The 26,013-nt window shown below is 39.9% G+C and overlaps 1 protein-coding gene across 1 annotated transcript in view; it reads left to right on the top strand.

The window, feature by feature from the left end:
• LOC113683425 (protocadherin Fat 4) overlaps positions 1–26,013 on the top strand; it is a 107,770-nt gene that overhangs the window by 571 nt on the left and 81,186 nt on the right. The window lies entirely within an intron of this gene.

The following is a 26,013-nucleotide window of genomic DNA, read 5'->3' on the forward strand; positions in this document are numbered from 1 at the left end:
AACCGGCTCCTCTTCAAGAGAAAACGTATATGGTGGTATAAGTTGAAGTCAAGTAAACTGGTTGTTAAGGTGAAATCTTTTTTCATCTGTTTTTTCGATAAAAGCCATCGACAGAGCTTTTATCGATCAGGTGGTCGCAAAAGGCTTATTCTAAATAAACGAAACGAAACAATAATACAATATTTCATATTTATATAGCGCAAAATAACATACAGAGGATATGATCAAATGCGAGATATAACGAAACCAAAGGCCGTCCAGAGTGCTTTTTATCGATCTGATTAAAAGCTTTTTTATTTGTTAAACCATATTAAAATACATTTTGCAAAACAGTAATTTTAGGAGAGATACTATTTTGCGAAATGGACTATTAGTCGATTTCGCAAAATAGTAACTCTTCCTAAATTACTACTTTGCGAGATGAATAAAAATCCTTCTTGTTAATTAACGATTACTCCAAAATCCTTGTGAAACTTATCTTTACCTTATTACAAAATATATCTGTATCATTCGTTTAGTTTTGTTATATCTCACCTAGTTCCGTTTCGTTTCGTTTCGCAAAATATTATAAGCCGTAGCAGAACGTCGCAGTTACATTCACTTCTTAAACATACAACTGTTGAGTTTAAGAGCTTAATCTTGTTCATTCTGGTTGATCCTAAATGAATTTAAATGTCAGTACAGGGGATGTTTTTGTTTTAAATACTCATCGATCGGGACATTGATAAAAGCTATCGACGGCGGTCTTATCCTTCGGATAATCGCAACGTTTACTTTCAGTTTCTCTTTAAAGCGACGTGGAAGTAACTAGAAGCTTCCTTGTTTTCGTATTTAAAAAAGCTTAACTCGGACCTTTTCATAACCAAACCGTTGTGTAAATACGAACGGCCAACAGGGAATGGTCAGATTATAGGGGGCCAACTAGATCGAGAATCGGTGACATCTCCTAATGCACCGAGATTGCGAAATACCAATTGTTTGCCGACAGCATTACAACATAACTTATATCATCGTCCATAATTTTGTGCAAAAGCTGACAACATGTATGAGGAGGTGCATCGTATAAATCGAAAATTAAAGGATATACCCGCTACTAGTCCATTATTACTATTAATTTCGCTTTGTAAGTCATCTGAGATGTACACGAGCTCACCGTCTATTTTTCATACCGGCGCTTCCGGGGTATGTGTGGCTTAAAGATTAACAAGAAATCTAACCTTAACCTCTCATTAAGAGGTCAGTAAAACTTGAGGAGGGTGGTTAAAGTTGCGTTGAGAAGTGTTTTGAAGGGTGCATTGAATGCAGATATAATGTCAATGATCCAATATGGATTTGCGGATAGTTCCAAGTTCCTTTCTACATGACAAAATCCGTCCTCCTAAAGATTTGAATATCTGTTAAGAGTTCGGGATATAAATTGTGTTACGGAGGGTTGTCTAATACACCCAAACCGCTGCGAATCGTCAAAGGCAGTTGACGAATCGTCAAACCGGAAGTCGATTCGCGGCTAAGTGGTGTTGTGATACTGGAGGTCTGAGAAACCATCTCTTATGACATGGAAACGCATACCAGAAGTCAATTTGCAAGAGACTTAAAAAAATATTCCGCATGGGGGTTGAAAATGTTGTTGCATCGACACGAATCGATTCGAATCGAACGACTCGACACAACAAATGACGACCCGTCATACCGGATGTCGATTTGCAAGACACTTAGAAAATGTTGTCTTCTTCTGCAAATTGACATCCGGTATGACGGATCGTCATTTGCTGTAACGAGTCGTTCGATTCAAGTCGAATCGTGTCGTATGGTCAACATTTGCTACACTTTATTCTGACGATAGACTTCCGGTCGTTTCACGCTTTAAGAACGTGGAAGGTTCATGTTGGCATTTTCTCGTATCATGCCACTCATTTTTACACATTGCTCACGTGCGCGCCCCTCGACTTCCGGTATGTTAATGCACGATTCGACTTCCGGCATACTATGGTAATTTCACATATTGCTTATGCCTCTCGTACTCCGGTATGTTAACGCACGATTCGACATCCGGTGTGACGATATGTAAGAAAGGTTGAGGATTGCAACCAAGCCAAGTGGTCTCTACCGTTGGAATCCATGTTTGTATCCTTAGTATGAGGCGCGGGAGGAGTATTGCAAAGTCTCCTCGATAGAATGTTATCCCATCGCTGGTTACCCTTCCCACTCCTCCTCCAGAATTTCATCAGGAGCCATTTATACTCCTGGTATAGTTGAGTGAAGCACTGTTAGGTTAGCAAATGTTGATCATGGCAGGGATATAACTTAATAGCCCTTGCCAGGGTTTGAATCTTGGCCTTCCCATTCATAGTCTAGTGCCATAACCATACCTTGGACATGCGGTACCTCTTGCGTTATTAATTATAACTTTTCCTTTAAAACTAAAATGCTCTCTGAGTATTGAGTGTAGTTTTAGTGCTTGCCTGATTAACAGATGAAACTAAATTCAAGGTGCCAGTACCTTAAAAAATGTTTTGGTATCTTGTCGAGAGGGGTAGTGGAATTAAAGGTTTCTTTCATACAGAAATTATCCAAAGTGTACTTTGTTATTATTACGTACGATATTTACAACAGATGGTAGCAGATGAACACTGGCTCAACCATTAGTTTCACATTCATTTATCGCGGGTTTACGTTTTGCTCACTAACACGCTGACATCTTCCAATGGTTTCTATTATCTTCTCAGTTTTCTGTAGGAATACGGCTGCATACCCTTCAAAAATGAAACTTAGCGAGTTTCGAGCTCCCTCACCTGCTTAGCGGAAGGTGGAAATTAAACCGCACACCTTTATCGTTTTAGTCACCTGTAATCGTTTGAGGGCTTCAAAACAGCAAATACTCACTGTCAAGCATGTTGTCTTATAGGTAACTCCATGAGAGCGCTAGCCTCTTTCCGCCCTAAAATGTTTGCTTTGTGAAAAATGTTCAGATTGCAATGATTTAGACACTCTCAGTCTGAGTAATACAACAGCGGGCCAAGGTGCTCTAAAATGCGACATGTAAACTTTCGACCTCGTCGCCTGAGTCTAAAGGTCGCGATCAATACATTGATATACTGTCTGTACATCGTGAGATAAAAATGAGATTTAGTGTCAATTCATCAGAAAAAATCACGGTGAACAACATTTTCTGCAACATTGAACTAAGTGATACTGAGTTACGTATAGTTAGTTAGCCAGTCTCGCTGAAATTATGGTCTAGCAAAACCTTCGACTGCGCGACGAAGGGCAGTTCATTGAGACATCAATGTTATTTTCAGACTAACTTTCTCATAAAGTTTTAGTTTCTCTTTTACTTTATTAGGAGCATACGGATAGACATAGAGAATGGCGTTCTGGTTAATACTTCCTTTGGTCACACAAGCCGATACGTGTGAAAGTGTGCTCAATTCAGTTTTTGCTAGGGTACCTTATAGTTAACGGCGTTTCACGACATGACGGAAATCGTGCTATTCGTTCAGAGCGTCTAAAAAATTGAGTTAACGGCTCTGTAAAACAGATCTACAGCTAAGTTAAGGCACTTCGTTAGGTGACCTGTAATAAGAATAACTCAAGCCCTCCTCTGGCTGTAGATAACTGTGGCTGAGACGTGATACATGGATCCGTACAAATGAAAACGTATCATTTTATGATTAAATTGGTCAAACCTTCTGCGGAGTTCACCTGAAGGACTCCAAAGAGCACGTGAAAAACTATTTGTGAAGATAAAGCTGTTTGACTGAAAGAGATATATCTGGTTTGGTCTAATTTAGCGTTTAAAACGATTTGCTGGTGGTACGAAACAACTCGGGGTTGACCGTCTCAATCGATCTCTCAATAAGCATGGTATTTAGAAACTGACTAAAACTTCAGTTGGTGAAATAAGAAACACCCCACAGCTTGTCTCGTTTTAATCTCATTTGTCCTAAATTGATTCTGCTTTCTTCCATTTGGGATACTCGAACGGGGAGTACAACTTCGTTTCACACCTTTGTTTTCTATATATTTCATGGTAATCTTCTCTCATTTGAATTTGATAATGCTGACTTGTCGTCGCCCAAACGTCACGTTTTGAGAGCGTTGCTTTTTGTGCGAATGCTTCTTCGGCGCAAAAATATCTCGCTCTTTTTTCTTTCTAATGAACATGTTCACACTTCCTAACAATGCCTCCGTGTTTGTACCATTGGAATACAAAAGAAGTGCCGTCTATTTTATCCAAACAAGAAGAAAAAATTGTAAGCGAGTCGGAAATAATTTGTAAAACAACATAATTAGATCTTAAGAATGACCAAAAACTCACTTGGATGGAACAAATTTCCAAATCCGACGTTGTTTGCAATGATAGTGTGACCAGTTTAAAAAACATCTACGCTTGCCTTGTTACACAACACCAGAACATTTTTTTAAAATTTCTGGTCGGCTGAGACGATGAATGAATCAATGTCTATTTAGTGTTTGGCTTTTCAACTACTTTTACTTCTTCTTTAAAGCACGATTTTAATTCTGAGTGAGAAAAGAAAAATAAGAAAAAGGGCGTCATCTGAGAGACAAATTGTTGATCTAGCCTCAGTGATAACTTTGGTCTGGCTCAGTGAGAAAAGCCCTCTCACAGCTAACACCTCTCTCATCTCCATTATTTGTGGAAATTTACTTGATGAGAAGTCAGGGCTGGTGGGGAGGCAAATCTAAGGATCGATTAATCTAATTAAATTTATAATAAAGTTCGGATATAACGTGCGCTGTCATTGGTTGAAAGAGAGCCCTATACTCTTATAGAGCGTGCCATATGAGCAAGAGTATATAGCATAGAGCTAAGCTAAAGCTGTCACGCCATCTTCCAAATTGTACTATGTCCGACCTTTTCCGGGACTTTTCTCTAGTTTTTTTTTTCTTTAATTGAAAGTGAAATTTCGGAACAGGCGAGTCGGCAAATAGCAATAGAAGAACTAAACAAAGGTTTTTAAACATGCCAGGCGCAGTAATTGACGTTATTAAAAATAATTTTCCACGGAACGTTACCACATTGAAAGGACATATCCTGTTGAAAGGCAATTTTGCGCACAACAGCTTTGACTCTAAATATAGGAGCGTGAGAATTGAAAGGAAGAATAACGAGAACCGAGTAAGAGCCGGCAAAAGCTGTTGATAAAATTTACCAAGAGTTGCTTAGCACATTTTTTTTTGTTTCAAAAGAGCTACTAACATACAATTAATATACAATGGCGTCCAAGCCATGAAGAGTCGTTGCATTTATTTGCGTTCTTTCGGATATCGTCGCCACCAAGGAGAAACTGGATCGCTTTATGTCATCTGCCACTAAGACACTAATTTTTGAGTATGACTTAATTAAGAGTGTGAATTAAGACTATCATCATGATCACTAGTATGATTAATATCATTTTTATATGCTACTATTGGCTGTAATTATTATGAGTTCTGGTATGAAGAGCATAACTTGCTCTGGTGGATTCCAAAACCTCATTTAAAAAAATGGCCTCGCAACTTCCATTTTTCTTTAATTGAAAGTGAAATTTTGGAACAGGCGAGTCGGCAAATAGAAATAGAAGAACTAAACAAAGGTTTGTAAACATGCCAGGCGCAGTAATTGACGTTATTAGAAATAATTTTCCACGGAGCGTCAAGTTCCATGTTAACATTTAGGATTAGGTTAGGAGCCCGAAAGAGTCAATGAGGAAATGATCCGTGAGTGATCCAAACAGGTGAGCGTCGCCACATTGAAATGACTTATCCTGTTGAAAGGCAATTTTGCGCACAACAGCTTTGACTCTAAATATAGGAGCGTGAGAATTGAAAGGAAGAATTACGAAAACCGAGAAAGAGCCGGCAAAAGCTGTTGATAAAAGTTACCGAGAGTTGCTTAGCACAAGGTTTATTGTTTCAAAAGAGCTACTAACATACAATTAATATACAATGGCGTCCAAGCCATAAAGAGTCGTTGCATTTATTTGCGTTCTTTCCGATATCGTCGCCACCAAGGAGAAACTTGATTGCTTTATGTCATCTTCCATTAAGACACTTATTTTTGAGTACGACTTAATTAAGAGTGTGAACTAAGACTATCATCATAATGACTGTTATAATTAGTATGATTAATATTATTATTATGGGCTACTATTGATTGTAATTATCATGGGTTTTGGTCTGAAGAGCATAACTTGCTCTGGTGGATTCCAAAACCTCATTTAGAAAAATGGCCTCGCAACTTCCATTACTTTCTCCTCCACACCATCTGCATGACAGTATTTCGTGAAGAGGATCGCTTTATCCGGAAAACGATGAATACTTTCGGTAAAGTTCTCGAAAACACTAAAACTGTCCCGAAAGGATACCCTCTTCCTAACTTCAATCCCATCACCGCGTTAATCTAATTTCAGGCTTTGCTGTCTGGAATTGATCGAATCGCCGATTTCCAGTGAGGTCCGACGACTCGTCACTCATTTCGAGTGCATGGTCGAAAAGTGATTGTACTCCATTTACATCATTCGTAAACAACTGCAAGGCGACGAAAAAACGAAGACAGCAACTACAAAAGCAACTCAAATGTGCTTCACCGCAAGCATTTAGCTGGAGTTTGATAACCAGCTATTTAATCGAGCTCATTTTATGGGGATCCCTCACAATTAATTACATTTACTTGACTCAAACTTTTGAGAGAATCTAATCTTTCAGTTTAAATTCAGTCTATTTCAGTCACACTTACTGTAGGTCTCTGTTGATAGCTTTAATGTTAAAAGTTTTGAATCAAATATGAACACAAAGATCTTTGTGATGTTAATATGATCTCTGTACCTTGACCAGCAAGCGATACAGCAAGCGCGTTGGTTTATTCGTCAGGGAACTTGACGTGATATGAATCGAAAAAAAAACCAAGAGTTATTGAGTAACTTCATGGTTGAACGCTACCAGAAGAGCAGTCCTCTATCCTTATCCATGGGAAAAAAAACACGCTAAAGACTATCGACCGAATTCTAAATTCCCATGATGTGGAATTCGAGTCTCGGAAGAAAGCAGTCCCGGGCATCATTGCATGCGCATTCCACTTATTTTGTAAATCTGGGACCCTCCACGTCTGCATCCATGTTATTTTTCAGAAACGATTCAGTTGAGGAAACTGTTAAGATTTAGTTCGTTTGGTTATTTATTTGTTTCTTTGTCTTTTTGTATCGTACGAAGATACATTAGGGCGGAAAATCGATGTTGCTCGTGTCAATGTTGCATATATGTGTATACATGTGTATATGTTGCATATATGTTGCATATATGTTGCATATGTGTATCCAAGTTCCCATCCATAAGCTAACTAATAACGTTACAAGATATTTGTAGTGATACATAATGCGTTGCAAGGATGTATCGATCTTGCAGTGCAGAGCTATGTTAGCCTTGATCATCTGTAACGGAAATTTTACAAATTTCTTTAGTATCGAATTTTGACCCTGTGTTGAGCCAGGGAGCCTCGCCTCGTGCAGATAGAGTCGAATTCAAGTTTTAGGTGTCAAATTCCAATCCACAAGTCACCGTGGGAGTGATATCTATATCGCTTGAGCGAAGGCTAAACTTTACCTCAAAAATTATGGTGGCACTTGTTTATGTCGACTCCACCCACTTCTTTCTCTGCAAATTTTAATATCAGTTTACTGATCCAAAAGTTCTGAAACGTAGCAACTGAAATTGTTCTCAGAGACAAGTGGTCTTGCCTCTTAATCATAATTCCATCAGGCAATAGAATTGATAGATATGCCTAAGCTAATTAGGAATTGTAATTGAGAACCCAATCCACTCGACCCTTTCACCGCTGTGTCTGTTTAGTCTCGCTGGGTACACCGCAGCAGGAAACCTGGACATCCAGCTGATAGACTCGAAAGCCTATCTGTGGAGGCTGCAAAATGATTTTCCTGCCTGGGCAACTAGCTATTTTGCATTTTTGAACTTATTTTTGAGGCCTTGTTTAGTATCAATTTCTGTGCATGCTTTTTTTGTACTGCTTTGCATTTCATGAGATTTTCAAGTACACTTGGGTCTGTGATATTTAACGTGATTGACGGTTGTCGCTTCAGAATAGTAGCAATGTCGCGAGGTAATTTGACAGCATTACATAACACTGATGTTACATAATATTGCCTCTTAATCATAATTCCATCAGGCAATAGAATTGATAGATATGCCTAAGCTAATTAGGAATTGTAATTGAGAACCCAATCCACTCGGCCCTTTCACTGCTGTGTCTGTTTAGTCTCGCTGGGTACACCGCAGCAGGAAACCTGGACATCCAGCTGATAGACTCGAAAGCCTATCTGTTGAGGCTGCAAAATGATTTTCCTGCCTGGGCAACTAGCTATTTTACATTTTTGAACTTATTTTTGAGGCCTTGTTTAGTATCAATTTCTGTGCATGCTTTTTTTGTACTGCTTTGCATTTCATGAGATTTTCAAGTACACTTGGGTCTGTGATATTTAATGTGATTGACGGTTGTCGCGTCAGAATAGTAGCAATGTCGCGAGGTAATTTGACAGCATTACGTAACACTGATGTTACATAATGTTTTAATTATGGTCAACCACACAAAGCGGTTGTTCAAAAACATTCAGTATTACTTTCCTATTAGAATATTAAGCTGAAAGGCGACTAGATGCGTGGCTCATTAGGTTCACTGAGGACCTTCGAGAAGCCACACTCGAGAAAACGCCTTAATTTTCTTTCGAGCCATGACGCGTTGTGCTACCCTTGTACTAGTGTTAGCTGTAGTCGCTGTCATTTTGACGCCTTCAAACTCTTGGAGACGTCGTAGAAGACGGCGGTTTATCTGTAAGCCTACGGACTGTAAGTTAAGCCAGTGGAGTGCTTGGGCCGCTTGCAGCCGTACTTGCAAAGGGGGCACAACTACGCGCACTCGCCAAATAGCCTATCATGAGTCTTGTGGAGGAAGTTGTCGTTCGCACCCGCTGAACCAAACGAGAAGCTGTAATATACAGCAGTGCTGTCCAGTCGACTGTGCTTACTCCTGGAGTGCATGGAGTGCATGTACTGGATGCGGGATTTCAACCAAATCTCGAACCCCATTCATCAAAGTGCACAATTCGTGTAATGGAAAAGCTTGTCCAGGAAAGGAAACACAGTCTTGTAAAACTGGAAAGTGAGTACCTACTGATGCTTATTTATACAATTTTCTTTGAATTAGCGGAATAGTTTGATAAGCTTATTTGGAAAAGTCATCAATTTGATTGAAGATGATTTGCTGTACCAAAAACCTGTTGATAGTGAGTGCCGTTGTATGCAAATTGCGTGGTTTTGAGCCAAAAAAAGACAGAAGATGAATAATATCCTCCGCAGGCAAAGAAGTTCTTTGTCCTAAGGAAGCATCTTCTCTGAGTTTCTCCTCTGCAAACTTAACGGCAAGACGTTGTTTTGCTCTTCACTAAAATCCCGGTTGGTCTTGCCGATGCCCTTTCCGATCCATTGAGTGAAAGATCACATCAGTCACTGTAGCCGCATTTTAAGGCGCTGTCATCCCGAGCAATCCTCATGTTCCGGTAAATTCGGCTGTCGTTCATTCATAAAACACACGCTTGAAAAGTTTTTTCGCTAACTGTCATGTGAAAAAACTCGCGTGTTTTTATGAGCCACAATTCGGCCGGATTTCACGAAACATTTCACTTTCAGATTCTATATTAGACCTTCAGGCAAGCGTTGAATTCGACCTGCCGAATTGTTAAGTTTGTAAACCACTGAGTAATGCGAACTTTGATGGTTTGACATTTTTGACAACTTTAGTCTTGTACAGCTAAGCAGATTATTTGAACCACTCTAATAGGGATTCTAATTGGCTAATTGTAGCGTGATTTATGAGAGTATAGAGCATGCTGACGAAACTGCGGTTCGCTTTGGAAATAGACTTTGTTTTGGAAATTGAAAGTAATCATCATAATGATTCCTATCATTTGTATGATTCAGAAAACTATAAATACTTTCGGTAAAGTTCTTCAAAAACACTAAAACTGCCCCGAAGGTATATCCTCTTCCTAACTTCAATCCCATCACCGCGTTAATCTCATTTCAGACTTTGCTGTCTGAAATTGGTCGAATCGCCGATTTCTGGTGAGGTCCGGCGACTCGTCACTCATCATCGAGTGCATGGTCGAAAAGTGATTGTACTCCATTTACATCATTCGTAAACAACTGCGAGGTGACGAAAAAACAAAAATAGCAACCACGACAAAAACAATTTAAATGTGCTTCACCGCAAGCATTTTGCTGGAGTTTGATAACCAGCTTTTAATCGGGCTCATATGGGAACCCTCACAATTAACTACATTTATTTAACTCACAAACTTTTGAAAGAATCTAATCTTTCAGTTTAAATTCAGTCTATTTCAGTCACACTTAGCGTTGGTCTCTGTTGATACCTTTAATGTAAATATGTCATCTGGATCATTTTTAATTTGTCTTCATATATGTGAAACTGAGATGTTCGAATAGCTGGTGTATGTTGTGGATGTAGAAGGAAAGAAACTGTCACGGTGGTTTGGGGGGAAAAAAAAGAAAGAACAACAGCAACTTATATAAAGCAATATCTGGAATTTTAGAAAACGTTTCCGGCTAATCAGCTTTCACGATTATTTGCAATGTTGTGGAATATTCCTAGTTCGTTTCTTGATCAAAACCGTTCCTAATATGATTTCAAGCCTTCATATAGTCTTCCCACTTTGCGCGCGAGTTTGTTGGTGTGATGTCTCTACAGATTTTACCAACTTAATAAAAGTAGATATAGATTTAAATGAGATGTTACTACTGAATATTTAACACGCGCACATTCGAGAAAAAATTGACAGCTTTGCGCGTGGTCCGTATCATCATCTTTTTTAGCGGTATGTGTTTATTTTGTTGACAAAAATGCGGAACGAGACCAAAACTGTTCCTTTGACTTAATACGTTTTCAACGTTAGTAGGTTACATCATATTAACTTACCTCCGTTAATCATTCATTCCAGATAACAGAATCAAATAAACATGCGATCCGATAGTATCTGAACTCGACCTTGGCCAAACATGAACGACTCCACAAGATCACTTTCTCCAAGCATCGAAAACATTTCCATTCGTTCAGTGTTCTCAAAATTACTCTCGAAACAGCCAAACAATTTCTCTCAACAGCCAATAATGACACAAAATCCACCTTGCAACACACTTGCAATTGTTCAAACTTCTGAAATCAAAATACCCCACCCAAGAGTAACACACCACGATGTTTACCATAAATTTGACTGTTACCAAACCACCAAAGAGAAAACGCAGCCATCTTTCGTAGAAAAATCGCTGTTCAATAAAAACACCTCTTAACATTGCATATTGTTAGAAGTAAAAACTCTAACACTCATTGTTTTGTTGTCTCTTTCTTTATTCTCTATTACTAAGCAAGTTAGTACAAAGGGGACTGGCTCTGATCTCTCTACGAAAGTGTGGGTCACCGCTCATAAAGGTGACGCTTACTCAGCTGTCAACACCTTGAACCTTCGTCATGCTTTTACACTTAACAAGCGAATCACGCTAAGCTACGCGGAGCGGAGTTCGCATACCTTCGAACGTACCTTCGCAATGTTTACGCTTTACAAAGTGACTTTCTACCTTAAATTTCTTAGTCTTACAGTTAAGTTCGGGCAAAACAAAAACAAGATTGACAACATAAAAATTATAATACACCTACTAACAGAATTAAAATCAAAGCTGAGGAGATATGCCAAAAGAAAATAGTCCTCGAAAACTGTTACATAACAGCAGAATAAACAGACAATTCGGAGAAGAAAGGGCGTACCCAAGGTACCGCCCCTAAAAGAGCTAAGTGCTATTCGTACCTGATTATAAATTCAGTGTGAAGATGAAAAGTACCACATGTTTACGCCTTAAGTCACCTATAACAAAAAGGGGTGTCGAACGTGCTAAATTAAAATTTAAAATCTATTTTCCGGATCAGGAATTCGACATGGATTTAGGCTAAAAACGAGAATATTAAAGAGGTAAAAGTATAAGGGAGGGTTATTTCCAGGAAATTCCTGTATGGGATCAATGTTTTATAAGGTAGAGTCATTTTCTTAGTAATTAATAATCTTTTAGCAACATATTGGAAATATACCGATATCTAACCGCAAACCGCAGTTTACGCAAAAACATCTGTCTCCATGTCAAATTCACGATTATAATAAGGAAAAGGTGACCAAACTTTACCTGTAAGATAAGACCGCCAAAAGGAATAAGAAATGATCAACTGGCTTATTACAATGTTTACTGAATGGCTTATGGTAGTATATTATTTCCATTCATTTCCCGACACCAATATAAGAAACCCTTATAACGTTTTCAGATTAGATTTATTTTTATTTTTATCGTTTGACAATATCAGTCAATCACGATACCACACGAGGCGACAAAGCTTCCTGGGAGCCACACAAAATCGTCCATTGTTAATTTTAATCAGATATTCATCTGTAGATAGCACCGAGCAAACCAATCCAGAAAAATGTAATCGGCACACTCAACAAATCATTAATCTTGCAACACAGCTTGCCGTTAAAGAACTGCTCAAATCAAAATGTTTGGTGCGATTCATCAACACTTCAAGCAATATTTGATTACAAATTTTCCACACACTCTCGTCGCGAAGGAACAATAACCATGATTGTGCTTGTCTTGAAATTCCAACTAAGTTTATTCTAAAACAACAACATGCCGAGATGTACAAAGTCAGCCATTTAGCTAAGCATATGATTGTCTTCACTCTGCGCATGTTCCTGCGTTACTTAACAACAATAAAAGAGGTCCGCACAATATCGACACATCTCCCCCTTTTAAGGAATAGATAAACAAAATACCTCTTTGAGAAACTTAACTGAACACATTCTTAAATCTAGAAATCTAGGGCTTAAAACACGAACTGTTCTATTATACGATTGATTGAACTTTTAAAAGTTCATATTTCACAAAAACAAATAAAACTATTTAAGGTCGTCCCTCTAACGAATAGGTCTCCTAATGAGTCTTCCATTGGAGGTCCTCTGTTGAAGGATTGAGTCATGAGTGGGACTGGTGTTGCTGTTTTCCGGAACTTCGGTATCCCCTGCCTGGACATCTTTTTGAGTAGACTCGCTATTGATTTCTGGAACCGGGAATATATTCTCTAGTGTATCATGACAGGTGGGAGTAGGGACTTTCTTAATGTGTTTGTATGATCTAAGACTTTGGTCCTTACTAATGACTTTAGATTCTGTAGTCCAGCTTGACTCCTACCCAGTCCCCTGGTCGGAGTGGCGGGAGCTCTCTTGTGCCATTCCTTCTGTCAAAAGACTCCCTATAGCCCCCTTTTGCTTTAACATCTGCTTTCTTGACTGCTGCATGGTCTGTAAGCTTTCGCTGTGAGACTTTGACCATTGTTGGGATGGTAGTTCGTATCTGTCTTCCCATGATCAGCTCTGCCGGTGTCTTTCTTGTAGCTGGAACAGGAGTTGCACGATCGGCCATAAGAGTATAAGGAACGGATCCTCCTGTTCTAGGATCCGCTTGGAGATTCGTACTCCACTTTCTGCAGAACCATTCGCCTGGTGGTGATGTGGGCTTGATGTAGTATGCTTAAATCCATACTCTGCTTTGAACTCGTCGAACATAGCTGATTTGAATTGTGTGCCGTTATCGCTCACCAGTTCTTCTGGAATACCCCATCGAGCAAATACTGACTTCAGCTTCTGGATCGCAGCTTAACTTGTTATCTCCATCAGGCTTAATATCTTAATGAACCTTGAGTAGTAGTCCATTACCACTAAGTATCTCTGACCAGCCAGCTCAAACACATCTGTAGAAACCTTTTTTACCATGGCCTGTCAGGTAGGACTTTGGTAATCAGAGGTTCTCTCCTCCGCCACGGTTGGTGTTGCTGACAGAACTGGCATGACTCCACCTTTGCCTTAATCTCTTTGGAAATAGCCGGCCACCACACGGACAGGTTGGTCGCAGCACTTTGTTACGCCCTGGTGGCCTGTGTGAATGCTTTCCAGTATTTTCCTTCTCATGAGAACCGGTATCACTAGCTATCACTATGCGATCATCGTATGTTAACAGGCCATTGCTTATCGACAAGTGTCCACTTGCATCAAAGAACTCTCGTATCTGGAGTGGGACTTCTTCCACACGTGTTGCCCACCCTTGTGACGTAACTGCAACCAACTTTTGGAGCTGGGTATCCACTGCACTCGCTCCTTTAATTCGCTCCAGTTGGTTCTCCGTGGCTGGCCTTGTAGATTCGACCAAGTTTACGAATGCATAAACATCTTCCACTGTATCGGGATCCGCTTCAAACTCGAGAGGGCTTCTTGACAGAGTATCGGCCACTGCCATTTGCTGGCCAGGTGCGTGGTTTGCTAGATGGTTAAGTTGAACCGCATTAAGCGCATTTGGAGCCTTTGGCATCGTAATGGTGTCTTGTCAAGATCTCTCTGATTAATCAATGGTACTAATGGTTTGTGATCTTTCAAGGGCTTAAAAGTTGAAAGCCCCACCAGGTAACGTGATAATGTCCACACTGCTGCCAGGTACTCCTTCTCAATTTGCGCATATTTGACCTCAGTCTCTGTGAGTGTTCTTGAACAAAATGCGACCGGGTGGAGTTGGTCACCATGGCCTTACATCAGAACCTCACCAATGCCATAACTACTAGCATCTGCGCAAACAGCCGTAGGCTTCTTAGGATCATAGAAGGCTTGCAACGTAGAACCTTAAATCATCTGCTTGACCTTAGCAAATGCCTGTCGCTGGGATGGTCACCAAGTCCAAGCTCTATCGGACTTTAACAGATCGGTATTGGTTGCATTATTGTAACAAAGTTCGGTACGAAACCTCCAAGGTAGTTTATGATACCAATAACTCTGCGTAGTTCGTTGGTGCTTGAAGCTCTGTGATCGCTTTCACCTTTTCAGGGTCTGGACTTCGTCCATCTACACTGACGACATGTCCAAAGTAGGTTAGACTGTCCTTCTTGATCTCACATTTCTCTTTCAGTTCTGACTCCTTGATGACTTGTTCTACTTAAGTTTTCATCATGCTCCTCAGCTGACCTTCCAAACACAATGACGTCATCTATAATTGCTTCACAACCTTCTTCATTCCTTAGCATATCTGTCATTAGACACTGGGAAATTTCTGAGGTACTCGTGATTCTAAATGATAGCCGTTTAAAACAGAATCGCCCCAATGGAGTGACAAATGTGGTCAAATTAGCACTATCTGGATGTAGGGGTATCTGCCAGGAGCCACTTGCTGCATCAAGCTGGGAAAAGTACTGAGCACCAACGAGCTTTGGGGCAACATCTTCCAAGGTAGGCAATACGAATCTTGCGCGATTCACAGCACTATTTAGCTTTCTCAGATCGACACAGATCCTGAGCTTCCCATTACTTTTCTGTACTGGTACCATGGTTGCACACCATTCTGTTGGCCCGGTTACTCTTTCGATGATGCCGGCTTCTTCCATCCGCTTAAGCTCTTCTTTTACTTTGGCATGAGAGGGAAGGCAATTCTCCTTGCTGCGTTGATACAGTAAGGTTCAGCATTCTCATCCAATTAAATCTTTACTGGCTCACACTTAAACAGATCTATATCTCCAAACAACTCAGCATCCACATCTTCTAATCTCGCAACTAGACCCATTTCACAGGCTGCTTGACGACCCAGCAAATTGCTCGCATAATCTCCGCTAATCACAAAAATATCAACCTCATACTTCTTGTTACAATGTGTCACTGCTGTCTTAAATTGTCCAGCACACTGTAACCTGCCTCCTGGACTGAAAAGGTCTATTTTGGAGGGATGTAACATGGGCTAATTTGGCAAACTATCAAACTAGACATCGAAATGGCGGTAATATCTGCACCCGTATCACTTTTGAAAACTACTGGCTTACCGCTTTGAGCTGAACCTTCCATGTACCATCCTGATCCGAATCAGCTTATAATGCACCTAAGAACCAACGATCAACACTGCTGTCATTTGTAGCACCACCACCACTACTGTTGTTCACTTCGCTCATAGACTTGGACTAACCTACAGCTGCAAAATGACCCACCTTTTGGCATTTCAAACACTTCCTACCTTTTGCTTAACACTGTTCTGGCTTTATGTGATGGAGACCGTATCTGTTACATTTCTTTTGACTTTGTTTTTGGGATGAATACTTTTTCTTCCCTTTTCCTTTCCTCCAAAGAGTAGTCACTGGCGTCTTTTTGCTTCGGACTTCGTCCACATCCTTCAACGCAAGAGAATTCTGATCTGTAGCCTGAGACTTAACCATTTCTGACTGATGAGCTATTTGGATCGCGGTTTCCAGCGTTAAATGCGACTTCAACTGCAACTTCTAAGACAAATTTTTATTCAGGATTCCAATGACAATCCTATCCCGTATGTGCTGACCCAAAATCACAGTGTTCGGCTAATTCATAGAGGCCTCGTACGAACGATTCGACCATCTCTCCTTGGTTTTGATTCCTTTGTGAAAACGTGCTCGCTCGTGAATTATGTTCCGTTTTAGAACGAAATGCTCATCAACCTTCGCCAAGATCACGCCGATTTTGGAATCATCTTCCTCCGCTAATGTAAAGGACTTTAAAACGTGTTCGGCTTCTCTTCCCATTGTATAAATGAGAGCACTGACTTGCACAGCGCCTTCCTCTTTGTGAAGTTTCGTCGCGAGTCGAAATCGCAGGGAATTGTGCTTACAATCAGGCCAGATTCGATTTTTCCAAATCGAATATCTCCGGAGGGCTTAATTTCAGAATTTTCCTTGTTTAACCACTGCCACCATGTCTTAAAATTTAAACTAAGTTTATTTTGAAACAACAACAAGCCGAGATGTACAAAGTCAGCTATTAAGGTAAGCACATGGTTATCTTCACTGTACGCATGTTCTTGTGTTACTTAGCAACAATAAAATAGGTCCGCAAAATATCGACACAGTGCTACAGTGCACAGATTTCCATTTTCCTCGAACAACAACAACCCACCATTATCACAGCATGAGTAACACGTTTGCTATAGATAATCTGGTGTCTTTCATCTGTCCAGTAGTATCGCATTTCTCATAAAGCGCGATAAAGTACACGTTAAAAACACAGAAAAGCCAAAATTTTTCATTCTAATTGATGATTCCATTTTACGGACCACTCTCTCCGAATCCCGTGTTAATTTGTTAAAATTTGAACACCTCTCAAACCAAACAACAAAAACGACGCTCTGATCGGTGCAAAATACATGCCCTAATGCGACGATCTGATAAGTGCGAGATACATATCCGAAATGATTTGACCACAGGTAGCCCAAGCTCCAGCTGTGAGATGATCATCTTGCGCAATAATAGTCATGGCGGAATTATAAGAGTTTGTATAGGAATATTTACGACCGCTCTAAGGAATAAAAAAATACGTCAAATTCTCAATAGAAATACCTCACCTTACTTCCACAGCGTATCACTTGTTATCTGACCACCTACTTTGATGAAAAGAACCCATTTTAGCGAGTTGTCCATTTCGAAGTTTTCTACGTACATAAGAAAAGCCCAAGGCTGAACACTCCATTTCCGAACGACCGATCCGAGAAGCAAGAAAATCCCGGCGCAAAATGACCGGCCGGCCACAAATCCAACGCAGAATCCAAGCACATAAACTGTAGTTTCATTTCAATTCACTAGAAATTCAATCTTCCCTGTACAACTGACGCTAAGCCGCAGTTTGCTTCAAAAAATGTCCAGTTCACAAGTTTCAAACAGCCCGCGTACACATCAACACCGCGTACACCGCGACCACACCGTAACTTGGCGCGAAGAAATTGTCTTAACACCACGGGTGCCAAGTTACGGTGTGGTCCCCGGCGGTCCTTCCGAAGCGGTAACCCTGCCTCCTTTTTTAATGATTAAAAAAGGAGGCAGGGTTACCCCGTTGGTTTTCAACGGTCGTGTGTTAAGGTTGATGTGTACTCGGGCTGTTAGAAACCTAGGTCTCTGTTGATAGCTTTAATGTTAAGATCTCATAGGCATCATTTTGAATTTGTCTTCACACATGTGAAATTGAGATGTTCGAGTGGCTGGTGCATGTTGTGAATGTAGAATGAAAGAAACTGTCACGGTGGTTTTTGGGGGAAAAAAGGAGAAAGAACAACAACAACTTATGTAAAGAAATGTCTGAAGTTTTGAAGATGTTTCCGGCTAAACGGTAAACTATGTTGCTTTTATTTAGTCCTCATTGGCCTTGCCCTCTTTTCTGCTTCAGCATATTCTATTATGGCAGAAAATAGGTGCGAAGGAACTGATGGCGCGCCTCTGCTAAAAAAATGCTTAGTTTAAATGTGCATGCTTAGGGTTAGGGTTAGAGCGTGTCGAGCGTGCTAAATTAGACCTGTAAGATAAGACTGCCAAAAGGAATAAGAAATGATCAACTGGCATATCATAATTTTTACTGAATGGCTCATGGGAATATATTATTTCCATTCATTTTCAACTTTTAAATAAGTCAAAAAACACCTGTAATGAAAATTCTTGCTCGATACAAATTTTTTTCTTTTAACAATTTGATGTCATCTCTTGTTCAACGAGAACTAAAAAAGTTGAAAAGAGGGAAAGGTAGCAGAGCATAGAAAAGGCTAAGTCGAAATGGAAGTAACTTATTTGCGTTGCTGCTAAGTTTAAAACAATTTCTGTCTGTGTGGTTTTCTAACCCTATATTGGTTGTTCAAAATCAGTGCAACGAATAAGCCAACATTTGAGGCAAAAAATCATTAGAAGTTTTATGACAGCTTAACTGTCAACCAAATTAAGGAGTGCTATCTTAACCAGGCTGCCTCAATTTTCGAGATCTTTCCTCACCAATCTTTTGTTTTGAAAATGCCGATTTGCTTTGTACGAGCTATATCACAGTTTTGAATGTGCAGGCCAGCGACTTTCCCATTTTCCATTTTTCTTTAGCCTTTAAATTCTGTAATCTATATAGCATTGAAGATTATGGTTTTCTAAACGCCAGATTGGTTTCCTTATCGCGCTTTTCAATATTTCATCGTAAGTGGGTTATTTACAGTAATTAAAGCACCCCTTTTCCTATCTCGGACGGTAGACCAGCTAATTTGTGGCCACCGCTAGCTAAATGATATAGAAGTCACAAATCAATAGCTCATCAATAGTTCGCCTATCAATAGGAAGTCGCTAATCAATAGGAAGTCACTAATCAATAGGAAGTCGCTAATCAATAGGAAGTCGCTAATCAGTAGGAAGTCGCTAATCAATAGGAAGCAGGCGGTGTGCGCACTATGATTGCGTTGCATCGTGGTCGTAAAACAAAAAGTGAGCATTTGCATCCTGTCGCGGTCGAGTAAACATCTCTGATAGCAGCAAGATAGTGCGAATAAAAGTGGTATATAATGAGGATTCACTATCTGTTGCCGTTCCTTCGAAAGTTAAAAAGTGTTTGCAGGCCTGCGCGACTCCCGTTATTCCTCCGCGACAAATTCGTTGTTAGGAGGCAACTGAAGGGATTCAGGAAGAATCGAAACTGCAGCCTTGCCCAGCCGATGGCTGTGTGAATAATATCAAATTCGCAAGTTATTTAACAGGGAATCGACCCCTGACATGCAAACATATTACAAAGAGACAGCGACCTTCCAATACACGAACTATTTTGTATGCCATGCACAGGAGATATAAGTTTACTAAGTTGGAGTAAATTTTTCACCGTTAGAGAATACTCAGAATAAGGTTTTGAAAACCGTAACTCTGAAGTTATCTTCTGCGAGAGAGAGAGTATGTACTTGAAAACAGAGAAAATGGCGCGCACACATGAAAATATTACCTTTTGTAATACAACCTCATCCGGCTTTGCCAAACTTCAAGAACATACAGACAGAGAAATGACCGGAAACTAACCCTTATTATCACATCGCAAAGGAAAGTCATTAAAAGATATCTTAATAACAGCTGGGTTTTCAGGTCAGAAGATTTAGAAACCGCAAGCGAATGGCAGGAGTCGCACAAGCCTATCAACACCTTTTAACGATCGACTACCGTTTAATTTGCTTTCCGGCTTACCCGGCGTGTCGCCGTGTGCAAGGTTATTCAGTGGTCAAGTGACTCCTTTCATTCCTCTAATTCAACTGTCCTTCATTCAATGATCTAGAAAGTAGATTTATCAACAACACTGGCGATTAGCTAATTTGCTTTTACTTAGGAAAGTAGATTTACAACACAATTGAGTACACAATAGTAACGCTGTGTAACGCAACAATAAGCCTTTTCTCGGTCATAATCGGTCTCAAACACTAGCACTTAAAAATGCGAGAAACACAAATTAATCAATACGAAGTTTTAAAAAGACAAACACATATTTGCCCTCGCGGTTCCCATACCCGATTTAAGAACGTAATGGTTAAAATTTAACCTTCTTCAGACCACAACTGCTCGAATACCATAATCATCTAGCTTACAGAGGGGAAAATGCCCCTTTCATCCTTTGAGTAAGTGTGCTGTTGCTGTTTGCTAAATGTTTAGTGGTATATCATTTTGGCCATAGCATGGTGCATGCTGAAATTGGTTGCGTGAATTTTTTAATCTCCTTCTGTTGAGAATCAGCAAAACGATACTTTACCTGCGTAAAGCTTAGATATTTAGGGAATGATTGTCGAGGGAGGTCTGAATAATAGCTTGAAAAAAATTGGAAAACTTGATATCCAAATGACATCTCGATAACTAGAAAGAAAAGTGCAGTGTTTCCATCATTACTAGTTGGATGAAGAAAAACTTATTTTTAAAAACCCTACGTAATAAAGCAGACGATATTGATATGGGAAGAAGTATTCACTTATAGCCAAAATCTTGGTCCAATCAGGGCGAGCCCGCTAAACCAAGTTTTCTCAGTTTTCGAGATCTTTCCTTATCAATATTCCCATTCAGAACTTTTTTACGTGAACATATTCGGAAACGCGCTCGTCCGCTTTGCAAATATCTGGTTTTAACAACATATGATCCCAACATTTTTTAAGGTCGCTTCAGGCCGCCTGGAACGGTGAAAAATTTACTCCAACTTAGTAAACTAATATCTCCTATGCTACCTTGAAAACAATCTGAAGATTCATTGAAAATATCACTTACTGCGAAGCGCTCGGAGTTTACGGATGTTCAAAAGCTTTTTCTGTCATGGCGTGAGATTGAGGACAAAATTGATCATTACGTTTCGTCGCGTCTGTTTTTCCTGTGTGAAGTAACAAAAGATGCCGGCGACTGACGAAATTACAATTTAACACGAAAATCAAATAACACCTAAACAAACAATTTAAGCTATCGATTTCAGTGAATTTTAATTTTATGCCTTCTTATCCCAACGTTACTTTGTTTCTTTGCTACATTAGCGAAAACTGAACTACTGCTCGTACTCTAGATATGACAATCAACCACAAAATTCCCTAAACCAGATAACATTAAACATAATCTAAAAAATCATGTGTCAATTCACGAGTTTGCTAACAGAGCACTTTGATTTTCTTTTTGAATCTGTTGTCTGGTTGACATTGAGTCGCACCGACAGAATGAACGTCATTGTTTTGGGACCTGACGTTTCATTTACAAATTTTCCTGGGGTTTTTTTTTTTGCAGCGCAGTTAAGCTTTTCATCAGAGGCGAAGACATGGGCTCGTTATAGTGAACTCGAAAAATTTGGGTTGGTTCTCTATCTTTCTGGCATTTATAAGCTCCTTTGGTTCCCTAGAAAACCATGTGCGATTTAAGGGCATGAGGGTCAAATCTACCAAATTTACACCCTAGTTTGGACCAAAAATGCCCAAAACTTGGTATATGTCTACTTGGCTTATGTAGACGGATGCACTCCACCCTGGTTGATTTAATATGTGATTTGGTTTTCTGACTGATCCAATGCATGCGGGCCATGTCCTTGCTCCCTCGTGTCTCAAATTATTTTTTTGGCTCTCCTGTTTCAAAACATACACGATGAACTTTCAGTATTCCATTGCATGGTTAACTTTTTTGTAAATCTGTTCCGCTATTACATGTTTGCTGCCTGGGTTGTTCTTTGAGATCGTTTCTGTTGATTAGTGTTTACTACAATTGCTTACATGAATTGTTTAATGGCCACGTCAGCTTAATATCAGCACAGTGATTGTATGACAAATGTAAATGTTCACAATTTAGATTAAGAAAACTTACCTTCTGGTTGTTAACCTAGCCTAGGAAAGTTTTAAAGTGCCGCGTCGAGGTCAAACTATTTTATGAAACGAAATAAATCTATGGAAAAGCATGGAAAACAGTGAGATAAATGATGTGAAGTGACATCTTTTATTTCAGAGAACTTGAGAAGAAGAAGAAGGTCATGCGAATTTTGTGGCGCATTTTTCCATTATCTTTACTTAATGAATAACGTAACCAAGATTTTAGTTGAATTTACAGCTTCAAAAATTGTCATCTGCAAGGATGAGAGGAAATGCAGAAGATTATGACGCGAAAAACAAATTTCGTTATTAGGTACAGAAACGGCCCGATCAGGAGGAACCTGAAAACCCAGACTTGATTAGTTTTTGAGATCTTCTGCAAATATTTTCATGTGACAAGGAAAGCTACTCTGGTTTCAATGGAGAAGATCAGGTACTATCTCTTATTATCACTTTACTCTGGTTACCGAGAAGAAAATGAATGATCTCCTTGACTGATTTCAAAGTTCCTTCTTGCGAAGGAATAAAATATTATGCCCGTATATTAATTCAGCTCATGAGCCCCAAAACCTCACAGTGAATTAAAAATTTCGGTCCTATTAGCTCTTAAGAAATGCCTACCCTTCGGGAAGTTCAAAGTTGCATCGGTTTCAGTCGAATTACATGCACATCTAGGATTTCGTACGGCTATTCAGCAAACTGTTTCGCAACTTGGTCTGGCCTCTATCACGTGCCTCTCACGTGCCTCTTTGGTCAATCACCTTTCTTTTTTTTTTTTAAGAATTAGCAAATGACAGTCTCTTGCCAGTTTAGAGCTAAACTTAAATAATAGCCGTCTGGTTTTTATTCTTGTCCCATGTGCTAGTTTACCGGGCTAAGGTCAAACCTTTACTTCAAACCTTTGCTTGGTTTTTCTTTTTGCGATAATTTTCCTTTCCAATCCACTTGGTGTAATGGATCATAGCGCTTACAGCATACGGCCAGACAAAGAAAAAAAACAAAAAGGTAACTTTCTGCCATGGCCTCCAGCTGTTTTTCCTGTTAAAATTTTTGGATCAAATATGAACACGAAGATCGTTGTGATGTTAATATGATCTCTGTACCTTTACCTGGCTTACAGCAAGCGCATTGGTTTAAGCGTTAGGGCATTTGACGTGATATGAATCGAAAAAGAAACCAACAGTTATTAAGTAACTTGAGATGGTTGAACGCTACCAAAAGAGCAGCCCTTTATCCTGATCCATGGGAAAAAAAAACGCAAAAGACTACCGACCGAATTCTAAATTCCCGTGATGTGAAATTCGAGTCTCGGAAGAAAGCAGTCCCGGGCATGCATTGCATACGCATTCCACTTATTTTATAAATTTGGGACCCACCACGTCTGCCCCCATGTTATCTTTCAGAAACGATTCGGTTGAGGAAACTGTTAAGATTTAGTTCGTTTGGTTATTTATTTGTGTCTTTGTCTTTTTGTATCGTACGGAGATATATTAGGGCGGAAAATCGATGTTGCTCGTGTCAATGTTGCATATAAATCGACATCCATTGTCTTCTGTGTATCCAAGTTCCCATCCATAAGCTAACTTATAACGTTACAAGATATTTGTAGTGATACATGTTGCGTTGCAAGGATGTATCGATCTTTCAGTGCAGAACTATGTTAGCCTTGATCAAACTCTGTAACGGAAATTTTACAAATTTCTTCCGTATCGAATTTTGACCCTGTGTTGAGCCAGGAAGCCTCGCCTCGTGCAGAGGGAGTGGAAGTCAAGCTTTAGGTGTCAAATTCCAATGCACGAGTCACCGTGGGAGTGATATCTATATCGCTAAACTTTACCTCCAAATTTATGGTGGCACTTGTTCATGTCTACTCCACCTGCTTCTTTCCCTGTAAATTTAGTATCAGTTTACTGATCCAAAAGTTCTGGAACGTAGCAACTGAAGTTGCTCTCAGAGACGAGTGGTCTTGCCTCTTTATCATGATTCCATTGGTAAATAGAATTCAGAGATGAGCCTCTACTAATTAGGAATTGTAATTGAGAACCCAACCCGCTCGACCATTTCACCGCTGTCTCGCTGAGTGCGCAGCAGGAAACCTGGACATCCAGCTGATAGACTCGAAGGCTGCAAAATGATTTTCGTGCAACTAGCTATTTTACATTTTTTAACCTATTTTTGAGGCCTTTTTTAGTATCAATTTCTGTGCATCCTTTTTTTGTACTGCTTTGCATTTCATGAGATTTTCAAGTACACTTGGGCCCGTGATATTTAACTTGATTGACAGTTGTCGCGTCAGAATAATAGCAATGTCGCGAGGTCATTTGACGGCATTACATAACACTGATGTTACATAATGTTTTGATTATGGTCAACCACACAAAGCGGTTGTTCAAAAACATTCAGTATTACTTTCCTATTGTAATATTAAGTTTAAAGGCGACTAGATGCGTGGCTCATTAGGTTCACTGGTGACCTTCGAGAAGACACACTCGAGAAAACGCCTTAATTTTCTTTCGAGCCATGACGCGTTGTGCTACCCTTGTACTAGTGCTAGCTGTAGTCGCTGTCATTTTGACGCCTTCAAACTCTTGGAGACGTCGTAGAAGGCGGAAGTTTATCTGTAAGCGTACGGACTGTAAGTTAAGCCAGTGGAGTGCTTGGACCGCTTGCAGCCGTACTTGCAAAGGGGGCACAACTACGCGCATTCGCAAAATAGTCTATCATGAGTCTTGTGGAGGAAGTTGTCCTTCGCACCCGCTGAACGAAACGAGAAGCTGTAATATACAGCAGTGCTGTCCAGTCGACTGTGCCTACTCCTGGAGTGCATGGAGTGCATGTACTGGATGCGGGATCTCAACCAAATCGCGGACCCCATTCATCAAAGTGCGCAATTCGTGTAATGGAAAAGCTTGTCCAGGAAAGGAAACACAGTCTTGTAAAACTGGAAAGTGAGTACCTACTTATGCTTATTTATACAATTTTCTTTGAATTAGCGGAATAGTTTGATAAGTTCATTTGGAAAAGTCATTGATTTGATGGAAGATGATTTGCTGTACCAAACACCTGTTGATAGCGAGTACCGTTGTATGCAAATTGCGTGGTTTTGAGGCAAGTAGACAGCAGATGAATAATATCTTCCGCAGGCAAAGAAGTTCTTTTTCCTAAGGAAGCATCTTCTCTGAGTCTCTCCTCTGCAACTTTAACGGCAAGACGTTGTTTTGCTCTTCACTAAAATCCCGGTTGGTCTTGCCGATGCCCTTTCCGATCCGTTGAGTGGAAGATCACATCAGTCACTGCAGTCGAGTTTTACGGCGCTGTTATCCCGAGCAATCTTCATGTTCCGGTAAATTCGGCTGTCGTTCATTCATAAAACACACGCCTGAAGAGTTTTTTCGCTAACTGTCATGTGAAAAAACTCGCGTGTTTTTATGAGCCACAATTCGGCCGGATTTCACTGAACGTTTCACTTTCAGATCCTATATTAGAGACTAAAGAACTTCAGGCAAGCGTTGAATTCGACCTGCCGAATTGTTAAGTTTGAAAACCACTGCATAATGCATTTTTGACAACTTTAGTCTTGTACAGCTGAGTAGATTATTCGAACCATTCTAATAGGGGAATTTGCGTGGGGAATTTAACGGCTTCTTCATTATAAAACAAACAGAGAAGCCTTGACTGTGCTCTTTTCTGATGTGAAGCACTTAGGAAGCGTCTAGAGCATTCAAGAAATGGGGAAAACATTTG

Source organism: Pocillopora damicornis, chromosome 4 (genome assembly GCF_964200805.1).
Source record: "Pocillopora damicornis chromosome 4, jaPocDami1.2, whole genome shotgun sequence".
NCBI lineage: Eukaryota > Metazoa > Cnidaria > Anthozoa > Scleractinia > Pocilloporidae > Pocillopora > Pocillopora damicornis.